The sequence below is a fragment of the Pelobates fuscus genome, chromosome 2, assembly GCF_036172605.1.
Source record: "Pelobates fuscus isolate aPelFus1 chromosome 2, aPelFus1.pri, whole genome shotgun sequence".
Classification (NCBI taxonomy): Eukaryota; Metazoa; Chordata; class Amphibia; order Anura; family Pelobatidae; genus Pelobates; species Pelobates fuscus.
In genome coordinates, this window is record NC_086318.1 from 427,185,945 (window position 1) to 427,193,946 (window position 8,002).

Consider the following 8,002-nt stretch of genomic DNA (forward strand, 5'->3'; position numbering starts at 1 on the left):
TTTTTTTTTTGATACACCCCAATGAACAAACTGTAGAAATAAATTTGTGTTTTTGAGGACAGATCTCCTAAACAGTGATGCTTTAATTTGGCAGTGGAGTGTCCCTTTAAATAAGCCTGCAGAATCCTCAGACACACAATCATGCTCCACACATATTGACAGTCTGTCAACAAAATAATACAGACGTACTACCCCTGACACTTCACACAGCACACTTCCAATAATGCTCTAACCAGTATACATATCTTAATCTCTTGTCCTGACCTTCAAAACTACATTTAATATTTAAATATGTTTATTGTTATCATGTCTTGAATTCTTATATCAAACAGGTTTTCATGAAAGCGAACAGTCGCCTACGCAGAGGCTTAAATATCGGTTTATGAGAATAGATGCAGATTGTCGCCTGCATAGAGGCAAATTGATCAGATCATATAAACTTTGCAGGGATGCACATGTCTAAGCTGAAAACTAACACATGACCAGAGTATTCTGATATAACGTTTCAACATTCATGTCCCTAAGAAATACAAGTAACGACCTGTGTCCGGCTAATTACTCAGTTATGGAAGCTGATGCGTATGTTCGTATCATGAGCCGATCACGTAGATCAGTGATACTGCGTGCGACTAAATGTTGATCTTAGGCTATTGCTTAATCGGCGTATGTGTGCTGTTACATTAACAGGTCCAAATTGAGTATTGCTAAGAACAGTGTAGGATGGCTCTGAATGGACCCTTATGAAAATGCAATGTTGCAGTAAGGAGGCATATAGAGGCAGTGTCGTTTAATTAAGCTACCTATGTGGATAATGAAAAAGCTAGGCCTTTTATATTCCGCTCTGCTAGCCCGAGCATGGTACTGTGTGACTGTCATTTTGAATGCTATAGAATCAACTCTCATCTATACAGTGTGCTAGTAGAATTGCTAGCAAATGGTTATGTTATAATAACTTAGTCGTTGTTTCGGTATCTAGTGCCAATCACTCAGTGTTATCTTGTAAGTATTCTACAAGGAATTATGCAATACATGCAAATTGATATGTACACCGGCAAGTGTTCTTTCATACAAAATAATCCTCTGATAATGCGCGGTCTGATGTAGGCTAAAAGGGTTGTACATACTACCTCATTATTTAACATGCTGTACTCTGTATAGTGAACTGTGTAAAACGTAAGGTTGTAACATAAGGACTTTAAAACTTTTGTGGCAGAAGTGGTGCATTTGTCTGGCATCGCGAGGCTATAGCAAATCATAGCTATTAGCATTATTATTAATTGCACAACAGACATGCTGGGAAATAGCTGTACAAATTTTAAAGAGTCACTCATGGACCATTGTAGGTATTTATACATGTTTCTCAATACGGTTTCTCAGTGTCGCTTTGAGGTTTGCGTCTAGGGAGCGCCCCATAGGTATAGCTCAATGCATAAGTTCCAGGTTTGGCGTCTGACACCTATATATTCCATCCGAAGATTACTTAGTCTGGCTGACTGTGTGGGAGTGATGTCGCGCATGGCCCTTGTGAACATGCAAAGCGGTCGGGTCGCCCATGCAGGTCAGGGAGCATCCAGCGCTCCCCCGTCACCCCCAGGCTGCCCTCCGTTAGCACTGCGGCCCGGTGGGCACTCGGGGGAAACATGGGCTGTTGCGGTCCCCCCACCCAAAAAGTCCGCACTCCCAGTGTCCCCTGCACCTCCCCGTACCTCCAGTGCCCCGGTGGGTCCACAACCTGCTCCATATGTCTCCCATCTCCGGCCACTTCTGCAGAGCAGGGGCTGCACGGCCTCTCAGCCACCGGTCCGCCGGAGGCGCGCACCGCCCGGGCTCACAGGGGTTTGGGACAGGTTCCTCCGGGTGCCCTCCTCATCCGGAGATAGAGTGGTCATGGCATCGGCTCCTGGGCCGCCCGGGCAGTCCATCCGCGGCCCCGGCCTCCACAGGTCAAGTGGCGGGCGCCAAGGTCTCCCCCCATGCACGGATCCGCCGTTTTCCGCTTCACACTGCTGGCGGGTCCCAGTAGGACAGCCTCTGCCAATGTAGGGGAGCGGCACAGGTTCCGGCTGGAAGCTCCTGCCTCGGCGTGTGCGGTCCCCACGTTGCCGGGATTACCACCACCACCGGCCGTGGGGGGTGGGGGAGGAGCTGGGCCAGTGCTGCACTCCATGGCAGTGGGTGTCTCTGGCATGTGTGCCTCTTGGTGCGGTCCTCCGTTGCCGGGTCTCATTTATGCAATGTCGTTGCTTGTGGCGGTTGGTAGGCTGGGCGTGTCGGTTTCATCGCTCGCGGTGCATTAAATACATGTGTGGTATCAATCCGGAGCTGTGGTAGTTATCTTGTTGATTCTGTGCTGGTGTCCGGACATGTTACAACATCTAATCTGGTGTCGGTGTTAATGCCATTCTTTGTGGCTAGGGCTCGGAGCCCTGGTAGTTTGCCGCCATGCGGCTCGGCGGCCTGGAGGCCTGGCCCCGCCCCTCCAAAACTACATTTGACCAAGGTTATGTTTGTATCCCTGTTCACTTTAATGCTTTGAACTACCAGATTTCCTTTTGGTGTCATATTCCCGCGCTTATTATGTATTGACTTAATCTTGTGAGTGATACCTTGCATGTTACCACACACCCCTAGGAGTTTGTCCCCATTGCAGCTCTTCCCAATCAGTCTATTTCCAAGGGTGTGCTCTGTCCGGAGTCTGTCTTCTATTTTTGCAAGCAGAGAGCCCCCTTGTTTAATAGCTATTAAACATACAAATTGCGGCTCCAGGTCTCCTTGTAGCATGGACTTCCTATGTAAATCATTTGCTTAGAGCAGTCTTCTCCAGTCTGACCTCATGCAACATGTCTTTCCTCTCTCTGTCCTGACTTCCTGCATCCTTACACAATGCTGCCAGGACATGGCGCCAATGTGCATCTAATACACATTGTATTGGACAAACGTTACAACCGTTATTTAGCTGTTACATCTTGCAATAGAACAAGATTTGTTGTCAACGTTCATTTAATGACTAGTTAAACAGATTTAGTAGATAGAAAATGGAAAAAGTCCACATGAGACATTTCACTTTTATTTTCAGTTTTGTTACAAAATTGTCTTTGATAGAACACCGTGTGAAATTCCTATAAGTGGGCAACCTGGCCTTGATTTTGCTTTTAAACCTCTTCCTGCAGAGGCAGATTCAGCTCAATCTGAGCCTCCTGGTTTATCCACTTGTGTGGGAATTGTCATGAATGTCACATTTTTAGATGTGATAACGAAATTCAGAAAAATTCTCCTGCTAACACAAGTCATAAACTATGGGATCTGTGTGCAGGGCCCAGAGGAGTAATCATGATCAGATCCAAACTGGCAGAGCTCTGCTTTACAATGCAATAGCCATATCTCACGGTGTATTTTATTTAAACGTTTCTGGTTAAAGGAAAACCCTTTGGAATTATAGATGTAAACTGCTGTTTGACATAGCTGGATTGCCATTAGACAGCATAGGGCATAGGCTCCGATAGAAGCCGGTCGGGGCCTGGTGCTTAGTCTATCTGTAAAGCGGGACTTCCTTTACCGTCGGTGGAAAATAGAGCTATCTTCATGGCCCTGTGTCCCTTCACCTGTTCGGGGGGAACGTTCTGGTCTACAACAGTGATAGGCAACCTTTAGCAGGCCAGATGTTGACAGTATCTCCTATAAAGCTTATTATATATAAAGCGCCAACAATTTCCGCAGCGCTGGTACCTGGGGTGATGTAGCCTACAACATCTGGAGTGCCGAATGTTGCTCTTCCACTGGACCACCCTGGATTACATCCCTCCTGTCAAATGGTAAGTATTTGGATGACAAATTAAACAATTTCCCTCAGACACTCCTAGACACAAACTGTGAAAACAACAAACACAACGCTCAACCAGGCACACTAAGCCTCCTCCTATAAAGCCCAGCTTCATCCACACACATAACACTCAGAAATCCAGCGTTCCAGGAGGGGGCCTCAGATAGGATTCCTGCCATGGGCAATATTAATCTGGCTCTGCTGTCAGATGTCAGTCCGTGCATTCATGTGAACCATGTAAATTGCATTGTGAACCCATTTTACATTACACTTCATGGTCTACAGCAGGGGGCCCCAAAAGAGGTAGATCCCCCAGATGCTGTAGAACTACAACTCCCATGATGCTATACATGCCTTTAAAATGACAAAGCATCATGGAAGCTGTAGTTTTGAAACATCTTGGGATCTACGTTTTGGACAGCTCTAATACATGCATTATCTGTGCATGACAATATTCAGACAGAATGCTATTTTGGATGAGATCAAGATGATAAATTGTAGCAAAGCAAGGTGGGCGTGTTACAGAATGTGCATATTGCTCCCAGAGTTCACTAGGATTTTTTAAATTCTGATTCAGCCTTGATCTGTAATATATTAACAAAAGTTTCCAAAGGTTATCGGAGTCTCTGTAGCCATGCTAAACACTGTGCGTAAATGCTGGATTAACGTGTGCATCCGCCATTCACATTGCTACCAGCTGCTGGATCATGCAAGGCCAATAACACCCTGACATTGTCAGCCTCTTCTGGATTAGTTTTAGGAAGTAATGAGTCTGGTCCCCAGCTGCAGGTTCTGTTTTTTAAAACTTGCCTTCAAGCCAAAGAACGGTTACAGAAGCATATACTGTCGCTACTGCCCCTGTGGTTTGAGGGGAAGGAACTTAATTTAACACGGTAATGGACAAAAGTCCTGTTTCATGCCTGATGGGCATGACCTAGTTTAAAAGTTTGTTCCAATTTCAGTGTTGTCACAAACAAATATGGGCAGTTAAAAGTGACACTATAGTCACCAAAACACAGTTAGCTGAATGAAGCAGTTTTGTTGTTTAGATCATGCACCATAGTCTCACTGTTCAGTTCTCTGCTTTTTAGGAATGAAATCACTTTGTTTATACAGCCCTAGTCACACCTCCCTGCATCTGACTTACACAGCCTTCCCAAACACTTCTTGTGAAGAGAGATCTAATATATACACTTCCTTAATGCACAATGTGTTTTTAGATGTACTTTTTTATCCCCTGCTGTGCAAATAGTCTTTAAAGGGACACTCCAGGCACCCAGACCACTTCTGCCCCTTAGGAGTGGTCTGGGTGCCAACTCCCACTACTCTTAACCCTGCAACTGTAATTATTGCAATTTTTTTTATAAACTGCAATAATTACCTTGCAGGGTTAACTCCACCTCTAGTGGCTGTCTAGTAGACTGCCACTAGAGGGCACTTCCTTGGCCACAGCACAGAAAACCTGTGCTAGAGCGTCGCTGGACATCTTCACGCTGTGTGAGGACCTCCAGCGTCACTCATTTCCCCCCTTAAGAAGACATTGAAATGCATTTTCAATGCTTTCCTATGGGGAGCGCTAATGCGCATTAGGTCTCTCCGGCCAGTGGGCGGGATCAGTCTCGCCCACTGGCGAGGAGCGGCATGGAGGAAGAAGCAGCGACGTGGGACAACGTCGCTGCCTCAGGTAAGTTTTCACCCCTTCAGCAACTTGGGGGTGGGGGAATTCAGTTAGTGAAAGGAAATAGATGTTTTTGTTTTTAAATGAAGTATATGTAATCCCTATCTTTAGTGTGTAACAGAATCCTTCAGCCTTATACGTGCACCTTGGGTCAGACCGTGTTTGAATCGGAGAGTGTTCTTCACTACAGACAGAATTCTAGGTGAATTTTAAATTTAGGGTCAAAATAGCTAAAGTACAAAAATGATCAACGTTGGCTATGCTTCCGGTGCAGCTACTCTGGCTTTACATTCGAAATTCTCTTAGAATGTTCACTTATTGAAAATCCCTGAGGCTCTCTGGTCAATGCTTGTGTAGTGTATAGAACGGGTTATTCGCCAATTAAATCTCAATGACAAAATTGGGGCTAAAATAGTCAAACTGTGACAGCAGCAGAGTTGGATTACTCCCCCCCAAATCTACTATTTTAGCCTAAAATTTGTTGCTGGGACTAAAAAAAAAAAAAAAAACACCATATCAATCTAACAACTATAACTACACGTTATGGTGTCAGGAGTGCCCTGGCAGCCTGTGATATAAGTAGTTAAACAATTTTTCATTTTTTTTTTTACTGTTTTGACTTTTTACTTGGGGTCTGCCCCATAATTAAATATGTATTTAAAGTAATACTAAGCAGGAAAGCTGTGCCGCCCCTCCCCCACCCCACAAGTAGTCAAACCATGAGTACTTTTGGACATCTTACCTCGAGTCTGCCAGGTTTTGGTTACTTCCTCTATGGAAAGCTGGAGGCTTCTGTTAGGAGCTTTCGTTGGCTCTTCTCAATTGTAGTGGCCACCTCTTAGGCTGAGAGTCAGCTGATCACTCTCAGCCAATGAATGGAATACACTCAGACAAAGCTCCCTGTTCTCTGAGGACCCAGGTAAGAAGATAAACCTTTACGTTTGACTACTTACACTGGGAGGGCACTCCTAGCATGGTAACCACAACAGCACTGTGTCGTGGTTATGGTGCTTGGATTGCCTCATTTAAATTTAAACTGTCACTTCAGTGGAATTTATCTTACTGATTAAAACATTCAATCATTTATAACTTTTTCAGGTGCCGTTCAATATAGAAAATATTTAGCAAATTAAATCACAATTCCATTCAAAGAATGCCAAAAATTGCAAAGGAAAAGTAGAAATATTGTTTCATTTCTCCTCTTCTCTGTATGCTCTCTCTAAACCGACTGCCAGGTACAAAGGACAGATATAACAGTGACTGACAGGGAGCCAAGATGGAGGTGCCCAGTTGCAGGATAAAGGTGTCTATTTCTACATTTTATTTTCGCACTTCACAAATACAGAATTAAATGAACGTTAAATACAGGGATTAGTAAACGTAACAATCTGGGTAAGTGACAGTTCTCCTTTAATTATGTAAATTCAGATTTGGTGACTAATCCACAAGTATATATAGATGGTGAAAAGAAAAAAAAAGAAAAAACTTTTGAATGTCACATATTTGAATCAAATATTTATGATCAGATAATCCCCAGCATTCTAATGGCACTCTGTACGTATTTCATAAAAGCCCTACACAGGTTCTTTGAGATTTGTGAGTTAACATTAAATGCACAGATAAACCTGCACTCCATAGTCATGAAAAGAGTGAATAAAGTCCCATACATGGGGGGGAACAAGTTACTAATATTAAATTGAACTTTGTTCATGATGTAGAGGGGACTGTCCTGATACACATGATTTGACTGAGCCAATCCTTACAGTAAGTTCTTCAGTATTTACTGGGGTGAAGGTATGATGAAGTGACTGTTTATTTATAACAAGTCTGATTGACCGTCAATGCTGTTAGCATCAGCGTTTATACCAGAAAATAAAGTCAATTTTTTCTTTAAAAGTGAGGACAAACCAATTTTTGCAAACTCAACAACTATACGTGTATGACAGTACATTAGATGACAAACACAAAAACCGTAAGCGACATACTGAGAATTGTATTTTTTTTTTTTAATTACGATTAAATATATTATTCCAAGAGATTTTCATTTAAATTGCACTTGTACTGTGTAACTCAACAGTGTGAAGGCAATAGACCAAAAACTGACACAGGAATAGACTTAGTCATTTAAAGAAATACCTCTAAAACAGTAAAACTGAGAACCAAGCGGACAGCCTGGAACCAAATATTTTCCTTTAAACCAAGTGCTTTATGCTTATCTAATGAAAGGGGTAGCCAGCATGTCGCCTTCCATCTCCTGGGGAACAGTATTACACCGTGATGCATTGCCAATGTCAATCATGAAAAGCATTAAATTGGTTCCCCAGCAGCAGGAGGGGGGCTCGCTGGCTACTGTAATTATACATCATATGTACAGTATTCTGTAAAGCTATAGCTTGTTTGATTTCCCACCTATTTATACAACATAACTAATCTCAGCCTTCATTATTACAGAGATATTATACACCGTGAAACCCCATTGGCCCACCAATAACATTGAAACAAGT